Source organism: Schistocerca gregaria, chromosome 5 (assembly GCF_023897955.1).
Source record: "Schistocerca gregaria isolate iqSchGreg1 chromosome 5, iqSchGreg1.2, whole genome shotgun sequence".
Taxonomy (NCBI): domain Eukaryota; kingdom Metazoa; phylum Arthropoda; class Insecta; order Orthoptera; family Acrididae; genus Schistocerca; species Schistocerca gregaria.
Genome location: NC_064924.1, coordinates 635,252,398 through 635,275,432, shown reverse-complemented (window position 1 = coordinate 635,275,432; position 23,035 = coordinate 635,252,398). Strand labels below are relative to the sequence as shown.

Sequence of the window (23,035 nt, the reverse complement as noted above, 5' to 3'; positions counted from 1 at the left end):
TGGAGGCGGGCTGCACGATGTTGGGGCGTGAGCGGAAGACGGCCTAACGGTGTGCGGGACCGTAGCCCAGCTTCATGGAGACGGTTGCGAATGGTCCTCGCCGATACCCCAGGAGCAACAGTGTCCCTAATTTGCTGGGAAGTGGCGGTGCGGTCCCCTACGGCACTGCGTAGGATCCTACGGTCTTGGCGTGCATCCGTGCGTCTCTGCGGTCCGGTCCCAGATCGACGGGCACGTGCACCTTCCGCCGACCACTGGCGACAACATCGATGTATTGTGGAGACCTCACGCCCCAAGTGTTGAGCAATTCGGCGGTACGTCCACCCGGCCTTCCGCATGCCCACTATACGCCCTCGCTCAAAGTCCGTCAACTGCACATACGGTTCACGTCCACGCTGTCGCGGCATGCTACCAGTGTTAAAGACTGCGATGGACCTCCGCATGCCACGGCAAACTGGCTGACACTGACGGCGGCGGTGCACAAATGCTGCGCAGCTAGCGCCATTCGACGGTCAACACCGCGGTTCCTGGTGTGTCCGCTGTGCCGTGCGTGTGATCATTGCTTGTACAGCCCTCTCGCAGTGTCCGGAGCAAGTATGGTGGATCTGACACACCGGTGTCAATGTCTTCTTTTTTCCATTTCCAGCAGCTTATTATATCCTGTTTTCTTCGACCATCATCAGTTATTTTGTTCCCCAAATAGCAAAAGTCCTTTACTGCTTTAAGTGTCTCATTTCCTAATTTAATTCCTTCAGCATCACCTGACTTAATTCGACTATATTCCATTATCCTTGTTTTGCTTTTGTTGATGTTCATCTTATACCCTCCTTTCAAGACGCTATCCATTCCATTCAACTGCTCTTTTAAGTCCTTTGCTGTCTCTTTATATCTTGTATATACTGTCAGCATATGGAGAGACACAGACAATTTCACAGATTTTTGCAGTCAGGTTGCCACGTAATCGTGACTTATTTAGCTGTGTATGGGAAAAGAAGTCTTTCAGTCATGTATGTTGATCGAAAAATTGTATAATTTTTGCAAGCTCATTATGGAGAAGTGCAAACTCTCTCCCAAAGATTATGGGATTTTATTTTTAAATTAACTGACAAATGGAACTTACAGAATAGTCTACAAATGCCAAGTATACATGAAAACAACATGAAAACTACACTCACACTGTTTAAGAAGTTCATATTTTGATTTAAAATCGGTATCGTCATAACCTCTTGAAACAGAGTGACATACTATAGTCAACAAGTTCGCGTCATAATCCGAAGTCAAACCGACGGTGCAGTAATTTGAACTGGTCTATTGTTATAATTTACTACTGCAATATAACGTTGGTAAATGTACTATGGTGGTACTATAACACAACAACTTACAATAATTACCAACAAATCTGTAGCGCAATTGTGCATCTCTAAAGGAGAAGCCAGTACCATTAAATTGTTAAATCCTCTTCGATAAGTTTGATGTAAGCACTCACCTTGTCCAGAATTTTTTTCTACACAAATATTGTTACATCTTCATAGGCAAAAGAAAAAAAACATTGGAACAAAGTTATTAGATTTTGTGTTGTTCAAGGGAATGCGATTTCTATGTTTTCACCAGCTCTTCAGTTATCTTGATGTCATCAGTCGCTTCTACGTATCTACTGCTCCCAATAATATGACGCGCGGGGTAGCCACGCGGGCTAAGGCACCTTGCCACGGTTCGCGCGGCCCTCCCGTCGGAGGTTCGAGTCCCCCCTCGGGCATGAGTCTCTGTGTTGTCCTTAGCGTGAGTTAGTTTCAGTTAGATTAAGTAGTGTGCAAGCCCATGGACCGATGACCCCAGCAGTTTGGTCCCATAGGAACGTACCATCACCACCCGATAATATCTTGAATAGATTCTTGTCTGTGGATGCTTCTTTAATTTGATCATCTACTATTTCCCACTAGTCTGTGTTCATATGCCAGTACTCATAAGGATAACATACGAAACACATTTGCAAACCGAATGGAGAACTGCGTGTTTCTGACCAAGAAACACAGCATCATGGGAAATTTCTACAGATTTACACGTAAATACTGAGATATTGACGGCAATGGCCCCAGTACTGACCAGCTGAAATTTATATTATGCTGCTTAAGGCTACTACACTTTTATTCTGCTTTAAGCACATAATTGGAAATGTACAAGTGCTCATGACTGGTTTTATAAATTGGATGTCATCTTCAGTTCAGGACGATTGATTACAGTGTGACACACCACGTTCATTTTCGATAATGGATGTGTCAGTGCTAAAATATTCTACCACTCTATGCTGGCCTCTAACCACCGAATCTGGCCATGCCCATTTGCACCATTTCGTAGATGTGGCTGGAATAGCTGTTATTTTCAAGCTACTAACTACTGCTAGGTCTCTGAAAGGCAGTGCATCTTTTAAAAGCGCATGAAACTCGTTTATGCCAAGGGCACATGCATAATGGACACATGTGGCGTTTCACTAAGCTTTGGCATCGTTTACGTAGCGGGCGGTTCTATGAAACAGGAATATGCATTATTATGGCTAACACCTTACCATCTCCTGCGCTTTGTGGGCGCTTATGTAACTGATATACTAGCGGCTAGCGTGTTTTACTCCTGTGGTCCATTCGACCTCCATCTCTTTCTTCCTCCTCTCTCTCTCTCTCTCTCTCTCTCTCTCTCTCTCTCTCTCTCTCTCTCTCTCTGTGTGTGTGCTATGCATTGCCCGAAGGTAAGGGCTATTTCTTCCGCCAGTGACGGCGTGCAATATTCCAGCCATTACACGGACGCTTGCATTTGCATATTGCATCCATTTTCTAGAGAACGAGTAATGCACTCTATAATATCCTAGATCAACGCGCATTGTGCTTTTACATTTTTTTCTTTTCCCGTTTTTTCTCCTTTTCTTTCGCATGGACCTCTGCCAGAATACTTCTACCATACAATTTTTAACTTGTTATAAACGCTCTCGAAAGCACACGGCACGGCCGCGGTGCTGTAAGACAGGTTTGAATTCAGTGCCACTTTACTGTGTGAAGTCAAAAACTTATCAAACTGAAATAAGACACAGAATCGCACACTATTTCAATGAACGGAAATTGAAGCTTTAAATTACCGTCGAGAACGAAGTCATTGCAGATTGGGCATGCAATCAGACTGAAGAAGAACTGGAAACCAAGTCGGAAGGAACATTTTCAACATTCATTTTAAGCAGTTTAGGGAGACGGAGAAACATGAACTCTCTATGTTCGGAGAGAAATTTGAACCACTGTCCTACTAAAGAAGAGCGTTATTTCAAGTGCCCAGCACAATTTTCGAGTGCAAACACCTCTGCAAAGGCTAACTTTGTTTTACAGCAACTAATATAATTACGTAGACCAACAATGCGAATGAACTTAGCATAAGCTTTTCAGATGTCTACGTGAACTAATTGTTGTAGTGTTTCAAATTACTTGCTTATGTTTTAGTCAGAATAATCAACCAATCTCTTCTGTTAAGGACCGCCTTCAATATTTCTTGATAATGTTCAGATTTTGTTCCCTCCAGTGTATCTTATACTACACTGCCGGAAAAAAATAATACACCTGGAACGACAACGTCGGTTTTGATCTGATGGCGGCACATGTCACCAGGGTTTCATCGCGCCTGCCAACAGATAGCGTACTGGCATAGTTACCAGTGGGCGATTTGTGTCTACCATTTAGCAGGAAAAGCTCACAGCCACAAGACTCAGTGTGGTGCAAACGTGCGAAGCAAGCAGGCAACCACGTCACAGAGATGCTCTCGTGCTTCCTGCAGCCGACTGAGAGAGTCTGAAAGGGGTCAAATTGTGGTCTTCCGATTGGCGGGATGGTCCTTTCGAGAGGTGCGTTATCTGTACAACGATGCTGTTATCAGTGTGTAACACCATAGCTTAGACACTACATACCTTTTGTTGATTCATTTAGCTTTCTGTTTTGTTCAACATTTCATCGTTGAACTTCTGTAATTAGTGTATGATTAATTCGATACTGTAAGAAGTGTAATCTCTGTAATATGCACGATATGGGCAAATGATATGTTCTGTGTTTCTCACATAGTCTCTTTGGTTATCTTTGCGGTTGAATAATTTTGTAGAAATGTCAATATGTGCAAATGTTCTATTTTATTTAATGTATTTGGTTGCTGTTATGTAAACTGCTGACCTTCACTTAGGATTCTTAGTTATTTTGTATATAAAAAGCGTTGTGACTCCCCCCCCCCCCCCGGAACGGAACTTAGTAGCGCGTGCAAATTATGGTTGGCATAGCTAGTAGAAGAGATTGAATAAGACGCAGCCGGGATGACCTACTGAACCTCCAACAGCTCACGAAAAGGTTCTGAATTGTGCTGGTGCCGAAAGGTTTTTTTTGTGCCGTTTGCCAAAGGGTCAAAGCCTCAGATGGATGCAGTAACTAGCTGGAATTATGTTGGAATTGATATCTATCATCGCCACCAAGAAATGACAGAGTCCAGCAATTCTACTTGCAAATCCACCTACCAATATGCACTTGCCACCACATTGTGCCATCACTGCAATGGAACAGAAGAACTATAGTAATGTACAGTGAAGGATCAGCTCACAGGATGCTATAGTGTACTCAAATATAAGGTAAATTATAACTGAAGTCTTGTACCTACCGTGATTTATCCTCAGTCACATATCCACTTAGGGTCCCTCCCCCCCTCCCCCCCCCACGCTAAAGTGCTTACCAAATGTCCTTTATTGAAAGCGTATTAAAATTAATATGGCAATGGCAATAGAGTGTGCTTATATTTATATTGTTTGTTGAAAGGGTCTTACAAATATCTCACTGTTGAAAGTTATATGTTCATGCTTGCTAAGTGCTTGTTTCACTAACGTAATGAAAGTGCATTTAGTTTGCTCTACTACAGTGGTCAAGATTAAGGCCCCCCACTGAAAGTAGTACAAAGGCTCAAAGATACTTAATTATAGTAAGTTTCAATTACTCTTGCTATCCCTGTCAAGTTCTGTACAATATTGGGTTCCTCTTGTGTATTAAAAGTGCATATTAATGGTGTAACAGGATCCACAGCATGTCTGTTGTGCTCATTCTACATAATGATTAATAGGAAGACCACTATTTATGAAACCATTAACTTCTTTATTCAAGAGACAGTGTGAAGTAATTTGTTAGTGAACTCCATTTCATTTTCATTCTACGTGGAAAGGTGTTTAGTAGTAAGAGATTAATCTATGCACAATTACTAATTTTGCTGTGAACCATATCCATATTTCATGTCAGATAGTAATTTGTTCGAAAAGTAATATTGAACCTATGTCCAATTTACGATTTTACAATGAATATTAATAGTAAAGTTATTGAGACCATACAGTTAGACTAAGTCTTCAAGGTAATAGTGTGTTTCGTTATCTGTTATATTTATGCAAACAGCCTGTTCTGCTCTGTCAGCTCCAACCATAACGTGAACATATGCAGGTGCCAGAGGTCGTTGCACTCTCGTGTGGCAAAGTATAGGTTATGTTTGTCCGTTAATGTTACTCATAACTATATTTTCTTGAACAAGAATGTTAATCATTCACGTGCCGAATTAGGCTGGCGACCGTTGTCTTTATTCATTGAAAAGTATGGATAGGTTAAATATTGTTTATTACTGTTTAATTATTTACGTAATTCTAACTTTCACTTCCGATAAGCGACCTCCGTTAGGTATATCACGCTCAACACAACTACATTCCTTTCAGAGGGTAACACTGCTCTGCTTCTTTATACTGCAACTGCTTTAGTAAAATTAGTTTCATTTATACGAACTGCCTCCAGCTTTGAAGTTATGGTATAACAGTAGCAGGCGGTAGTGTTTAAGTGGTCCTGTGAACAATCTCACACCAATAGAAGAGGTTCTGGACGTCCATGCAACACAGACCACTAGAATCGTCGTATTGTAAAGGCCGCAGTGGCAGATCGTACAGCTACCACAGCACAGATAGGAGGGCTTCTGAGCCCAAATGTGTCATTAAAAGTGAGACCACAGGCACTCACAGCTCTGGTACGTCTTCCACTCACGGTGCAGCATCGACGTGCTCGGCTCGGGTGGTGCCGTCAGTGGATCACTTGGGAGGTGGAATGTCGCTCTGTGGTCATCAGCGATAAAAGCAGATTGGGCCTGCACGTAAGTGATGGTCGTTTGCGCGTACGACGCAAACCTGGTGGATGCTGACCCGTACAGGGCATTCGATCAGGACGCACTGGTCCCACCCCAGTGGCCGGGGTGGCCGAGCGGTTCTAGGCGCTACAGTCTGGAACCGCGCGACCGCTACGGTCGCAGGTTCCAATACTGCCTCGGGCATGGATGTGTGTGATGTCCTTAGGTTAGTTAGGTTTAAGTAGTTCTAAGTTCTAGGGGACTGATGACCTCAGAAGTTGAGTCCCATAGTGCTCAGAGCCATTTGAACCAACCCACCGCAGTCCTTAATGTCTGGGGCGCGATAAGCTGCAACTCTCGTTCACCTCTGGTGTTTCTGGTGGTGATGCTAAAAAGCGCTCGCTATGTACAGAATCCTCCCCCCATGAACCATGGACCTTGCCGTTGGTGGGGAGGCTTGCGTGCCTCAGCGATACAGATGGCCGTACCGTAGGTGCAACCACAACGGAGGGGTATCTGTTGAGAGGCCAGACAAACGTGTGGTTCCTGAAGAGGGGCAGCAGCCTTTTCAGTAGTTGCAGGGGCAACAGTCTGGATGATTGACTGATCTGGCCTTGCAACATTAACCAAAACGGCCTTGCTGTGCTGGTACTGCGAACGGCTGAAAGCAAGGGGAAACTACAGCCGTAATTTTTCCCGAGGACATGCAGCTTTACTGTATGATTAAACGATGATGGCATCCTCTTGGGTAAAATATTCCGGAGGTAAAATAGTCCCCCATTCGGATCTCCGGGCGGGGACTACTCAGGAGGATGTCGTTATCAGGAGAAAGAAAACTGGCGTTCTACGGATCGGAGCGTGGAATGTCAGATCCCTTAATCGGGCAGGTAGGTTAGAAAATTTAAAAAGGGAAATGGATAGATTAAAGTTAGATATAGTGGGAATTAGTGAAGTTCGGTGGCAGGAGGAACAAGACTTCTGGTCAGGTGACTACAGGGTTATAAACACAAAATCAAATAGGGGTAATGCAGGAGTAGGTTTAATAATGAATAGGAAAATAGGAATGCGGGTAAGCTACTACAAACAGCATAGTGAACGCATTATTGTGGCCAAGATAGATACAAAGCCCACACCTACTACAGTAGTACAAGTTTATATGCCAACTAGCTCTGCAGATGATGAAGAAATTGAAGAAATGTACGATGAAATAAAAGAAATTATTCAGATAGTGAAGGGAGACGAAAATTTAATAGTAATGGGTGACTGGAATTCGAGTGTAGGAAAAGGGAGAGAAGGAAACATAGTAGGTGAATATGGATTGGGGCTAAGAAATGAAAGAGGAAGCCGCCTAGTAGAATTTTGCACAGAGCACAATTTAATCATAGCTAACACTTGGTTTAAGAATCATGAAAGAAGGTTGTATACGTGGAAGAACCCTGGAGATACTAAAAGGTATCAGATAGATTATATAATGGTAAGACAGAGATTTAGGAACCAGGTTTTAAGTTGTAAGACATTTCCAGGGGCAGATGTGAACTCTGACCACAATCTATTGGTTATGACCTGTAGATTAAAACTGAAGAAACTGCAAAAATGTGGGAAATTAAGGAGATGGGACCTGGATAAACTGAAAGAACCAGAGGTTGTACAGAGTTTCAGAGAGAGCATAAGGGAACAATTGACAGGAATAGGGGAAAGAAATACAGTAGAAGAAGAATGGGTAGCTCTGAGGGATGTAGTAGTGAAGGCAGCAGAGGATAAAGTAGGTACAAAGACGAGGGCTGCTAGAAATCCTTGGGTAACAGAAGAAATAATGAATTTAATTGATGAAAGGAGAAAATATAAAAATGCAGTAAATGAAGCAGGCAAAAAGGAATACAAACGTCTCAAAAATGAGATCGACAGGAAGTGCAAAATGGCTAAACAGGGATGGCTACAGGACAAATGTAAGGATGTAGAAGCTTATCTCACTAGGGGTAAAATAGATACTGCCTACAGGAAAATTAAAGAGACCTTTGGAGAGAAGAGAACCACGTGTATGAATATCAAGAGCTCAGATGGCAGCCCAGTTCTAAGCAAAGAAGGGAAGGCAGAAAGGTGGAAGGAGTATATAGAAGGTTTATACAAGGGCGATGTACTTGAGGACAATATTATGGAAATAGAAGAGGATGTAGATGAAGATGAAATGGGAGATACGATACTGCGTGAAGAGTTTGGCAGAGCACTGAAAGACCTGAGTCGAAACAAGGCCCCCGGAGTAGACAACATTCCATTAGAACTACTGACGGCCTTGGGAGAGCCAGTCATGACAAAACTCTACCAGCTGGTGAGCAAGATGTATGAGACAGGCGAAATACCCTCAGACTTCAAGAAGAATATAATAATTCCAATCCCAAAGAAAGCAGGTGCTGACAGATGTGAAAATTACCGTACTATCAGTTTAATAAGCCACGGCTGCAAAATACTAACGCGAATTCTTTACAGACGAATGGAAAAACTGGTAGATGCAGACCTCGGGGAGGATCAGTTTGGATTCCGTCGAAATGTTGGAACACGTGAGGCAATACTGACCTTACGACTTATCTTAGAAGAAAGATTAAGAAAAGGCAAACCTACGTTTCTAGCATTTGTAGACTTAGAGAAAGCTTTTGACAATGTTGACTGGAATACTCTCTTTCAAATTCTAAAGGTGGCAGGGGTAAAATACAGGGAGCGAAAGGCTATTTATAATTTGTACAGAAACCAGATGGCAGTAATAAGAGTCGAGGGGCATGAAAGGGAAGCAGTGGTTGGGAAAGGAGTGAGACAGGGTTGTAGCCTCTCCCCGATGTTATTCAATCTGTATATTGAGCAAGCAGTAAAGGAAACAAAAGAAAAATTCGGAGTAGGTATTAAAATTCATGGAGAAGAAGTAAAAACTTTGAGGTTCGCCGATGACATTGTAATTCTGTCAGAGACAGCAAAGGACCTGGAAGAGCAGTTGAACGGAATGGACAGTGTCTTGAAAGAAGGATATAAGATGAACATTAACAAAAGCAAAACGAGGATAATGGAATGTACTCAAATTAAATCGGGTGATGCTGAGGGAATTAGATTAGGAAATGAGACACTTAAAGTAGTAAAGGAGTTTTGCTATTTAGGAAGTAAAATAACTGATGATGGTCGAAGTAGAGAGGATATAAAATGTAGACTGGTAATGGCAAGGAAAGCGTTTCTGAAGAAGAGAGATTTGTTAACATCGAATATAGATTTATGTATCAGGAAGTCGTTTCTGAAAGTATTTGTTTGGAGTGTAGCCATGTATGGAAGTGAAACATGGACGATAACTAGTTTGGACAAGAAGAGAATAGAAGCTTTCGAAATGTGGTGCTACAGAAGAATACTGAAGATAAGGTGGATAGATCACGTAACTAATGAGGAGGTATTGAATAGGATTGGGGAGAAGAGAAGTTTGTGGCACAACTTGACTAGAAGAAGGGATCGGTTGGTAGGACATGTTTTGAGGCATCAAGGGATCACAAATTTAGCATTGGAGGGCAGCGTGGAGGGTAAAAATCGTAGAGGGAGACCGAGAGATGAGTACACTAAGCAGATTCAGAAGGATGTAGGTTGCAGTAGGTACTGGGAGATGAAGCAGCTTGCACAGGATAGAGTAGCATGGAGAGCTGCATCAAACCAGTCTCAGGACTGAAGACAACAACAACAACAACATGTACAGAATTTTGTTAGACGCGTTTTTTGCAGTGGAGTGTTGTAGGTCCATATATATGACCTTGTGGATAACATTGGAAGTTTTCACGGCGGCTTTTTGTGGATTGCTGCTGTAGTATATCAAGAGATTGTAACAATTTTTACTGAAATGCAGGAGGACCTGCAACGAATTGACGCATGGTGCAGAGAATGGCAATTGAATCTCAATGTAGACAAGTGTAATGTGCTGCGAATACGTAGAAAGAAAGATCCTTTATCATTCAGCTACAATATAGCAGGTCAGCAACTGGAAGCAGTTAATTCCATAAATTGTCTGGGAGTACGCATTAGGAGTGATTTAAAATGGAATGACCATATAAAATTAATCGTCGGTAAAGCAGATGCGAAACGGAGATTCATTGGAAGAATCCTAAGGAAATGCAGTCCGAAAACAAAGGAAGTAGGTTATAGTACACTTGTTCGCCCACCAATTGAATACTGCTCACCTTTGTGGGGTCCGTACCAGATAGGGTTGGTAGAAGAGATAGAGAAGTTACCACGGAGAGCAGCGTGCTTCGTTACAGGATCATTTAGTAATCGCGGAAGCGTAACGGGGATGATAGATAAACTCTAGTGGAAGACTCTGCAAGAGAGACGCTCAGTAGCTCGGCATGGGCTTTTGTTGAAGTTTCGAGAACATACCTTTACCGAGGAGTCAAGCAGTATATTGCTTCCTCCTACGTATATCTCGCGAAGAGACCATGAGGATAAAATCAGAAAGATTAGAGCCCACACAGAGGCATACCGACAATCTTTCTTTCCACTAACAATACGAGACTGGATAGAAGGGAGAACCGACAGACATTTTCAGTTGGTGAGAGATCTGGAGAATGTGCTGGCCCGGGCAGCAGTCGAACATTTTCTGCATCCAGAAAGGCCCGTACAGGACCTGCAACATGCGGTCGTGCATTATCCTGCTGTAATGTGGGGTTTCGCAGGGATCCAAAGAAGGGTAGGGCCACGAGTCGTAACACATCTGAAATGTAACGTCCACTGTTCAAAGTTCCGTCAGTGCCAACAAGAGGCGAGTGAGACGTGTAACCAATGGCATCCCAAACCATCACGCCGGGTGATACGCCAGTATGGCGGTGACGAATATACGCTTCAAAAAAAAAGTTCAAATGTGTGTAAAATCTTATGGGACGTAACTGCTAAGGTCATCACTCCCTAATCTTAGACACTATTTAACCTAAATTATCCTAAGGACAAACACACACACCCATGCCCGAGGGAGGACTCTAATCTCCGCCGGGACCCGCCGCACAATACATGCTTCCAATGTGCGTTCACCGCGATGACGGCAAACACTGATGAGACCATGATGATGTTGTAAACAGAATCTCGATTCATCCTAAAAAATGACATTTTACCATTCGTGCAAGCAGGTTCGTCGTTGAGTACACTATCGCAGGCGCTCCTGTCTGTGGTGCAGCGTCAAGGGTAACTGCTGCCACGGCCTCAGAGCTGATAGTTCATGCTGCTGCAGACGTCATCGAATTGTTCGTGCATATGGTTGTTGCCTTGCAAACGTCCCCATCTGTTGACTCATGATCGAGACGTGGCTGCACGATCCGTTACAGCCATGCGGATAAGATGCCTGTCATCTCGACTGCTAGTGATACGAGGCCGTTGGGATTCAGCACGGCGTTCCGTATTACCCTCCTGAACCCACCGATTCCATATTCTGTTAACAGTCATTGGATCTCGACCAACGCGAGCAGCAATGTCGCGATACGATAAACCGCAATCGCGATAGGATACAATCCTACCTTTATCAAAGTCCTTACACTTGGCACCACAACAACATTTCACCAGGCAACGCCGGTCAACTGCTGTTTGTATATCAGAAATCGGTTGGAACCTTTCCTCATGTCAGCACGTTGTAGGTGTCGCCACCGGCGCCAATATTGCGTGAATTCTCTGAAAAGCTAATCATTTGCCTATCAAAGCATCTTCTTCCTGTAGGTTAAATTTCGCGTCTGGAGCACATCTTCTTCGTGGTGTAGCAATTTTAATGGCCAGTAGTGTATTTTTTTCTTATCACCACTTAGCTTTATAAAATTATTTTTTCCAATTTATTTGTTAAAAAATCTTAATGCATATCCAAAAACTGAAATCAGTAACCGACAATTTCGGTAACTGGATAAAAAAAAAACTTTATTAGAAATACACAGAAGAAATGTTACCGTAGAAAAGGGAAAAGAAACGAGACTAATAACAGAATCTTTCACTCTGTAACCGAGCTTGCGCTGTGAGGAAACTGTCTTTCGTGTCTAAACCTTTTGAGATTCCGTGTCTCGGTAGTAGAGGAGGGGCATTGCACACTATAAGTTTGCCACCAGTTGTGAGGCTTGCATAGACAACGGGACCGTTAGGAGCGAAATGCAGAGACCTGGGTTCGAGTCAAGTTTCAGGGCAGAGTTGTAACATGTGAGCCAATATCATTACAGACAAGAGAGTAAAATCTTCTCGGTGTTCAAACCGAGTAATTAAGAATAAACTTCTGAAGACGATAGTGGAAAAAACTGTAGAAATCTCGAGAATTTTATGCTAAATGCGTAACTTCAACTCCAAGAATGATTTTATTCCAGCATGGTGTAGCGAAAGACTCCGAGACCACACTGCAAAGAACAATGCACTCCAGAGCAAAAGATTCATCACAAAAACAATCCATCGAGTGTGGATAAACCGTTAATCGCCATAATTCGCACTAAATTGTATACTCAGTACCTTCCAAGGGTTCTGGAAAGTAGTGGAGAGAAGTCGATACAGTACTTAGTTAGCAAGAGCATTTCTCACGAAACGGAAGGACCTTATTTCGATTTCTAACACGCCAAGAAGTTTTATAACACGATATCTTTACAATATTTATCATGAAAAGTTTCATAAAGCCAAACAAAAGTGGGTACTAAATGGTTGTAAATGAAAGCAATTAAATTCACCACATGTCAAAAGCAATTACTGCACACAGTTTATCAACCGACAGTAATCGGAATGACGTTGACTGTAGTCAGGTACATCCACAATTGGTAAAGTCTAACCAGCCAATCACTAGCTCACATTAATTAACGCCCTTTCTCAGAGTTTGAGGGCACTGTGGGTGATGCGCGATTTTAAACGTCATCTATGTTATTAAAGAGCTAAAATGATCAATGACTTTCGCAGTGGAAGGTTGCCTATCTAATTGAAATATTTAAAACGCTGAATAATTTACTCACTAGAAGGTATATTGTTAAGCTAAAGGTTTACAGTAAGTCAAGTATTAAAGTTTGAAACTGTGTATGTGTCGTGAGGAAGCGTAACTCGCGGCTCTCAGAGAATCCAGACTTTATTCATCCAGTATTTGCGAAACGAGGGCTCTTAGCGACTTCCAACAACCTTTACACACAATTTGAAACGTCTTCTCGCCAACATTCTCCACGAAATAATGAAAGGAAAAAGTGTATTGCTTACTACACTTTGGCCGCTCATGTGCTAAAATTTCTGCATCACGCAAAGTAGCAAGATGTTTGAAGCTCTTTTATACATGGAAGTACTATTCTTTAAGGAATGTCGGATTGGGGGGGGGGGGGGGGGGGGGGAGGGGGAGGGGAATTACTGGTGTGATATAACGTATAAACAACCAGACATCAAACTGACTTTGTAATGGTGCAAAAGCGTGGTGCCCGGCGATGTCAATCTCAGACTCAGCGACGCTTCAAACAGCAAGATGTTGACACATGTGAAAATTAGGCCAGACTTCAGATTTTTTATAAATCCATCTTTTATTCTACATGTTTGAAAGTTTTACAGTGTGTAGATACATCCTTTAGAACCAATATTTTCATTTCTCCACATAATTTCCATCCCTCTCAACTGCCTTAAGCCATCTTGAAACCAGCGCATGTATACCTGCACGGTAGAATTCTGGAGCAACCTGTTGGAGCCACTGTTTGGCAGCATGCACAAGGGAGTCATCATCTTCAGACCTTGTTCCACGAAGAGAGTCTTTCAATTACCCAAAGAGATGATAGTCACATGGAGCCAGGTCAGGACTGTAAGGCGGGTGTTTCAGTGCTGCCCATCCGAGTTTTGTGATCGCTGCCATGGTTTTTTGACTGACATGTGGCCGAGCATTCTCGTGCAACAGCAAAACATCCCGCTTTTGCCGATGTCGTCGAACACGACTCAGTCGAGCTTGACGTTTCTTCAGCGTCGTCACATATCCATCAGAATTTATGGCGGTACACTTGACATGATATCCACAAGCAAGAGTCCTTCGGAATCGAAAAACACCGTAGCCATAATGTTTCCAGCAGAAGGTGTGGTTTTGAATTTTTTTTCTTGGGTTACTTTGCATGATGCCACTCCGTTCATTGCCTCCTCGTCTCTGGTGAAAAATGATGGAGCCATGTTTCATCACGTGTCACAATTCTTGCAAGAAATTCATCTCCACCATTCTCGCACTGTTCCAAAAGTTCGCTGCATCCCGTTTTTCTTGTTTCTTTGTGAGCCATTGTCAACATCCTTTTTTAACGCCAACACTTTCAGTATTTCAGTAAATTTGTTAACATCGAGTATAGATTTAAGGGTCAGGAAGTCATTTCTGAAAGTATTTGTATGTAGTGTAGCCATGTATGGAAGTGAAACATGGACGATAAATAGTGTGGACAAGAAGAGAATAGAAGCTTTCGAAATATGGTGTTACAGAAGAATGCTGCAGATTAGATGGGTAGATCACATAACTAATGAGGAAGTGTTGAATAAGATTGGGGAGAAGAGAAGTTTGTGCCACAAGTTGACCAGAAGAAGGGATCGGTTGGTAGGACACGTTCTGAGGCATCACCAATTTAGTATTGGAGGGCAGCGTGGAGGGTAAAAATCGTAGAGGGAGACCAAGAGATGAATACACTAAGCAGATTCAGAAGGATGTAGGTTGCAGTAGGTACTGGAAGATGAAGAAGCTTGCACAGGATAGAGTAGCATGAAGAGCTGCATCAAACCAGTCTCAGGACTGAAGACAACAACAACAACAACAACAAAAACAACAACTTTCAGTATTCTGCAAACACTTCTTTCCCCTATCCCAACGTAGCGTGACAATTCGTTCACTGTGATGCTTCTGTCAGCAGTCACCAATTCGTTAACTCTCTGCGCACTGTCTGGAGTATGTGCAGTACGAGGCTTGCCGGTGCGAGGACAATCCTCAATATTGCAGTGCCCGCTTTCATCACGTAACCTGCTTGCCCACCGACTAACTGTACTGCGATCGACAGCAGCATCTCCATACACCTTGTTCAACCTCTTGTGGATGTCTCCCACTGTCTCGTTTTCACAGCACAGGAATTCTATGACAGCATGTTGCTTCTGACTGACGTCAAGTGTAGCAGCCATTTTGAAGTCATGCTGTGACGGCGCCACGTACGAGAACAGATTGAAATAAGTTTGAAAACAAGCGGGAAGGAAGTATAGACACACTGTAAAACCTTCACATATGCAGAATGAAAACTGTATTTTTACAAAAATAGTGTGCATTTCTTTTGGAGTGGCCCTCGTACATTGGCACCAAATTTCATCACATCTGTAACCAAGGCCGTCGCGACGCCCAGCGTTGAAATCACGTAATTTTCTCATGGTTCGCAGAGAAACATTTGAGATATACCGGCGCTCATAATTGACACTAAAAGGCCTTCAGAGGTGGCATAATGGGCGTCAATTAAACCACACCTAACGTTGTGCTGATTCCCATACATTTCGCAGTCAGAAACAATAGTTTACAATTCGATATGCTACAAAACAACGTTTTTGACAAACTTTGTTTCTTTGACAGCCTCTGGACGACTGAAGCGTTCTGAAGGACTTTGTGGGTCTACAAACTCACTAATTGTCATCTACCTCCTCTGGAGTGTAGCGTAAGCGTAAGTTTTGCTTTGGCATCCAGGATGGAACCACTAGGGACCATTCATAACCATTTAACGAATATTAACCTGATTCAAAAATGAAAAGAATGTTTACAATTTTTCAGTCCTCATGTTTCACACCATTCTGTGGTTATGGTGTGGTCATGGGGTGGAGGAATTGTGACATGGATATGCATGTGAATAAAACAGCAAAGGGTCACTAAGACCCGCCAGGCAAACAACGCTCTCGATGCCGCTTTCACAACTTTGCTGTGCACTTGAAAAATGTTCCTGTACCGAGACAATCCTTGACCGATTCCTAGGCGCCTGTGGGCAGGCAACCCCTCGACACCCTTCAAGTGAGTGGAACTACACGCCTCCTTTGGAGCTTTTATAGAGTCAATCTCCTACCTTATTGCATTAACCAGTCAGGGGACAACAGGGATGGAAGATGTTTGTGAGTTTACTGGTAAATTAACACGTAATTTCTGCAGTATTTGGATGACTTATATTCTCATTTCTCAGAGGCTCACGTAGAAGGGTTCTGGTTTTTAAGCAAGCCATTCATAAACAGCGAATCTAAATCTCCTGCACATTTATTATGCTGTATTACCAGATAGCTGGCTTAGTTGAGAAACATTAACTAATTTCGCACCATATTCAAGACTGGAATAGTTTTTTTTTCACGTCAGAATTTTTTTCAGATACTTTTGAGCACTGGAAACCCCCATGTAGAACCAACTGCGCAAAGGAGGGTCTCAGTGCAGTTCAGTACAGCGCAATGTACCTCGACCATGTTGGGGAAAAGCAGCTTGTGTGTAGCGGTGGTGGTGGTTAGTGTTTAACGTCCCGTCGACAACGAGATCATTAGAGACGGAGCGCAAGCTCGCGTTAGGGAAGGATTGGGAAGGAAATCGGCAGTGCCCTTTCAAAGGAACCATCCAAGCATTTGCCTGAAACGATTTAGGGAAATCACGGAAAACCTAAATCAGGATGGCCGGAGACGGGATTGAACCGTCGTCCTCCCGAATGCGAGTCCAGTGTACTAACCACTGCGCCACCTCGCTTCGTTTGTGTGTAGCGATCAGCCTGTCAGCGTACCTTGTGTTCCGCGGAGCGCCCCATTCTGCTCTCTCACGATGTCTAATGACCAGGCAGTAGGTGGCAGCACAATGCACCTAATATGAAAAACGTTTGTTTCTGGAGGTGTCCGGATACTTTTGACCACATAGTGTATTTGCGTGGTGAGGGTATAGTCCGCTCTCTGCTTTTTGAACTTAACAAAACACTAAATGTGGCAGGGTATGGTTTTACAGTGTTGTAAACTGTGTACAGTAGAAGAGCAGTTCGGAAAAGATGAGTAATTGTGTCAGCACGACAATACACTCTATCATGAAGCAATAGTTTGTGGACAATAACATTCCTGAAATGGACTGGCTTGCCCAGATTTCCGACCTGAGAACAACTTTTGGATGACATAATGACATAACCGGGGCGGCATCCGCGTTTGCTGTCAGTATCATTAAAATTGCTCTGGGCGTCGTTCCACGTCATTTTATAAAATATTTTAAAGTTTAAGTATTTTAAAGTAGAATCCGTAAACTCGACGTTTCGGGCATATTACAACCGTATTCCTCAGCGTCTAGAGAAAGACTGCTGTAATACCGCCGAAACGTCGGTTAAATAATTTATGGTTTACAGTGTTTCATACAGTGACGTGATACGACACCTAGAAGAATGTTAATCAATATTTGTAAGAGTTAGAATGTCTACTTCGTTTCGTACATCACCGTCCAACATTATTACATTCTCTCGTTTCGGCTCTTTGGTATCACCCCATATTAATATCCATTAACAGGTACCCGGAATCTTTTGATCAGGCAGTTTAGTTACGACTTTCGGCACAATGGTGGCCTCCTATGGAAGAATATCTGGTTTACTCTATTTCTTTGAAGTAAGAATTTGACGGGAGTGTTTTGTTAAGTGCTTGTTTGATTGTTTCTGTAGCTTAAGAACTATCAGGAAAGACATTTAGCACCCATGACGACTGTAGTCTATTGTGAAATTATATTTTGCCCTTTTGACATTCGAATAGTGTCGGCTACGGTTTGGTAAAGTCAATTGGGCTTAGTTATCTTTCAAAATATTTCCGAGGCCTGAGACCATGTCAGTTCCCTTCTGCCGGTTTCGAATTATCGCTGTATCTGTTATTTAGCGTTCGTCAATCAAAAATACATGCACGTAGGGGGAGAATGTACATGTTATTAAACTTGTTATTACTTAACAACAGTGTGGAATCTTCTTGGGCGTAGCTATATCTGATAGTCATTCACATTTTAAAGCTGTCATAAGTGGCGTTATATTTCGAAATACATACATATCCAAAAGCGTCGTATAGCACTTTTCGCGTCTTTTTTTCCCGACCTGAACATGTAGATCTCCACTAGCGAAAAATTTTCATCACCAACTGACGCAAGACGACTTAAAAGAGTTTCTTTTGGGATTACGTGGAATCAAATGTATCTTTCGCCTCGAGGTATAATCTGGACGTTACACATAACTGGAAATGCCGATAGACAATATATCGTTTGAAAATACTCGTAATCTCCAAATGTACGGAATATTGATCATCAATATATCCTACGCAAATCCTCGTAATCCTCGAATGTAAAGGACAAAAATAAATTACTGACGCATACGTCATCATCGGTCTATAAATATAAATTAAAACAAATACTGAAATGGAGATATCAGTTGCATGAGCACGATGCATATTGATTCTGCATGCATACGGAACTGTCAGAGCTGTGGCTTCATAAAGTTGCTGATGTTGTGAAAGAACAGAAATTAAGAGAAAAACTGTTAAAACAAAGCTGAGTGAAAATGGGACGTGACAATCCAGAAATGTAGCACCAGGTATCTAGCGGGCTACGTGTAACTATGTACGTTACAGACAATCAGCCTAATGAAACTTCCCGGCAGATTAAAACTGTGTGCCCGACCGAGACTCGAACTCGTGACCTTTGCCTTTCACGGGCATGTGCTCTACCATCTGAGCAACCGAAGCACGACTCACGCCCGGTCCCCACAGCTTTACTTCTGTCAGTATCTCGTCTCCTACCTTCCAAACTTTACAGAAGCTCTCCTGTTGTAGAGCACTTGCCCGTGAAAGGCCAAGGTCCCGAGTTCGAGTCTCGGTCGGGCACACAGATGGTAATCGCTGACTGAAGCCGTTACAGTAAGGACACAAAAATTCGTGATAATTGAAGGAAATATAAGAAATTTATTCTACGCTTTCTGGATCACTGTTTTGTTCCCAACTAGCTTGTGATTCCACTGTGATACCTTTTAATGGTTATAACTTTGGCTGAACGTTCCTTGTAAAAAGAAACGAAAAGACAACACGTTCTTCAGCTATTCTCAACCGAGTGATGTCATGCAATAGTAAACACTGGATTTGCAGTTTGGAAGACGGCAGTTCAATTGCCTTTCTAGCCCTCTAGATTAAGGTTTACTGTGATTTTCTTAAGTAGTTTAAGGGAGTTTTTCGGTATCGGAGCCTTGTTTTATGCACGTTTCCAACATTGTTTTTTTTTTCAAAAATGGTATTTTTAGAATTCTACAATTCTTTTACAAAGTAAATACTATGTAAATAATTTTTGGCCGGTAAATAGATGAGCCTATGCAGCACAAAATGCCTGCCAAAGTAGCTTTGCGCGGTTTGCGCAAACTAAACGGTTCAAACGATTGATGCTGAAGTGTAGGTCTGCAATCATAATTAAACATATGTACATTATCAGAATTAAATTCTCTATAGCGTGAACCTCGAAAAACCAGATTTCCCGAAGTGCATTTCAAAATGCGGGTCACTTGAAAACTTAGGTACTGAAAGGCGATCTATTTTGTTTCCTTTAAATGTAAATAAATAACGGAGATTATGAAAAAGTATTGTTTCTTGAGGTTCAGGCCAAAATTAGAAGCATATACTTTGTTGAATCCATAAAAGAATACAATTTTACCAAGTAGTTTTTTTTAATCAGGCGACCCAGTTTAAAAAATGTTGTCTCGAAAAACAGACTTTTAATGCGTATATAACTTTAAAATGTTTCAACTTACTGTTAACTTGCCAGTCCTGAGCCTAACAGTAAACCCTCCTCTTCTTCGAAGATCTCATTTTCTAAGGCGCGACTCTCTCTAGCCATAATTCTGCTATGGAATGAGTGCTGGTCCGAACGTTTGAGGCGTTTCTCCTGTCGTTTCGTGGCGAATGATCAAGCCATGATGCTGATAACGACTCCCATGAATTTTATGTTATTCAGGACGTCCTTCAGTCCGTCGTTTAAAATGACGCACGTCCGATTGTTAGCAGCACAGACGATTTTTACACTCGAAAACGTGTTTCAGAGCATAAGTCGAAATTAATGAATTCAATGTGTAACAAGTCAGGTGGATTGTTTCCTTCTGTTATGTTTTTCCTCCCCCAAAGTTATGTTTATTTACAAATATCTTCAATAGTATTGTTTTTATGACCTGTCACAATTATTTAATAATCTCAAATATTGACTCAGGTCTTTGACAACTCAACTGTTTGTCCATTACATTCTTTTGGTTCATTAGAACCCATAAGAGAAATTAATTTATCTAAATACCATGCTAATTACAAATATCAGTAATATAAAAGTACATTTTTATTGTTCATATGTAAACATTTACCTGATTACTAACTTCGTGATAAAGCAAATGAAAAAGTCATGTAAAGTGCTATACGATTTATAAAGATAATGTTGAAAATATGTTAGCGACTTTTTCATTTATTTTATTCTGGAGTAATTAGCATTATTAACAAAAAGATTGTTGTTGAAACAGAATCACATATTTTGTAAGACTGGAAAGTGAAATTCAATAGCAATGATTGTTGAATCCAAAACTTCACTTAGAGATGAATGTCCCTCTGTTATTCAGTTACGGTACTCAAAAAGGTAAGTCTTTAATTGTAATTTGGAAAGTCAGCAAATAACAATAACTAACTGCAGCTTTACTTATAGAAGAGGAGCTGCTGGAAGACATTTCAGGCAGACTACAGAAGCTTATGAAAGGTACAAGATCTATGCCCGCCGATTCACGGAAATGTACGGCAGACGAATAGTGTAAATTACAAGTCAGAAAAGAATGTACTCTGCTTTACCTAAATGTTGCGTCCATGAGTTTTATTAGTGATTCAGTGACTGTTTGTGAAGGACTGTGAACTTGTAATTAATTTCACGAGCTGTGCGACAGGTCAATAAAGCTCACTGTGACATTTAGGTCGAAATGTGAACTGTGTTATTCGCTGTGCACATCTTTTCACGTATTGATATGACTGTTAGACTACAAGGACAGTGATTGAACAGCTTTGTTACTTATTCATTTGCCAGACGTGTACTTTTGTGGCACTTCAACAGTGTGTAGATGTGGCTAACCATTTATCTGTGCATAAATTATAGTAAATGAGACTCGATCTGGCCATAAACAGTAGGATACTCAACTTATAACTGCAATGGAAGTGTGTGAACTGCAAACCTGGAGTAGACCTCATTATTTCGACAAGCACTTTTCAGGCAGATTTTATGGGGGTGCAGCTACTGAGAGCAGGTAAGCACAAGTAAATACTATTACGTTATAAGTGCTTCATTTTACTTCTGCTTATACTCTGTAGGCTGTAAGGCAATCAGTCAGATGTTTGTATATATGAGCAGTAGCTTCAGCAATTTTAGTTCTCAGTGGTGGCTTATGATCTAAAGTATCCATTGCCCCATTCGTTGAACTCCTGTGATAAAGTATTTACCTGAGACATCTGGTGCGCAAGTACAACACGTATGTCGATATTTTTTTCCACCTAGCATGCTACAACTGCTTTACTGAGAAAGAGATGACGATTAGTGCCGCATAAGGCCGAAACGCCGAGAGCGGCTGAAGTGGGCGTAAGCGCGCATCCATCGAAACGTGATTTTCAGGTATAAAGAATAATTTCCCGACAAAATCCCTTGGAACACATTTCTTAAGACTATAAAGAGTCAAAATATGTTATAAAAACGATATTTTTAGCGTTTCGAGATCGAAAAATCCCCTTAACGTAACCCGGATGGTCCAATGAAAGAGCATAGCGCACCATTCTTCCCCAATCTAATGTTTTGGTCGGCGTCTAATGGCTTCGTCGTCCACGCGACGTTAATCGGCGTCCTTCCTCCCTTCGTTTTGAAAGCAGAAAAGAATGAAAAGAGAAATATGCGTCGAATGTACAGTGTACTTTCTGATGGGTCTAATACTACGTAGATACAATCAAGCATCTCTATGTTTCTGAAGAAATGTTCTGAACTTATCACAAAGTATAACGATGTCACTTGTAGGCGTCTTTCAGTGAGCCACAGGAGATAATATTTAAGGTGCAGCAGTAACCGCAAGTAGAATGCTTACAGACCTCATGTAAATCATCTTGACATCTATCATCAGTCACTTCGAATAAGGATCCCAGAACTGATAAAATATCATCCATTCCGAGAAGACGTCAGTGACCAGTGGCGAGCCGATTGTTATTTAAATACGCCATAGGCAGTTAATGCACAGAATACGCGAGGAGAGGGGAAGTAATTCATTGGGTTCTTGTTTGAGAATAATCTTTAATGTTAGCATTCCCTATTAGGTATATGTCAATACCATCTATGTCCCATTCCGAGAATCTTGTATCAAAAGTTTTACCTCTCTGTACATTATTAATAGGAATCTGATGGCAATCGAATTTTTGTAACAAAATTCGACTCTATCCCTGTATCTAGTCCCTCACACTAACTTGCTAATAGTATACCTTCCAGTAGAATGCTTTTAAAAGGTCGCTAATGTTCTGTAACGATTTACACCAACTTCGATAGAAATGTAATATTGCTCGCATGCTGACAAGTGTCGCCTAAAGGAAACTATTCATTGACAACTAAATGTAGGACGAAACTGATAGAAAAAAACAGAAAAATAATTACAAATAGGCCTTGAAGTCCAATCGGTATCTCGATAACTTCGTTGATAAGATCAGCTTGTAGATATTTATTTAAGGAATACATATATTCACTTACGAAAAGTGTCATTATTGTTGTTGTGGTATTCAGTCCTGAGACTGGTTTGATGGAGCTCTCCATGCTAATCTATCCTGTGAAAGCTTCTTCATCTCCCAGTACCTACTGCAGCCTACATCCTTCTGAATCTGCTTAGTGTATTCATCTCTT

General features: G+C 41.7%; 1 protein-coding gene across 5 annotated transcripts in view; it reads right to left on the bottom strand.

The window, feature by feature from the left end:
- Window positions 1-23,035, bottom strand: part of LOC126272274 (protein madd-4-like) — a 2,033,115-nt gene that overhangs the window by 438,759 nt on the left and 1,571,321 nt on the right. The window lies entirely within an intron of this gene.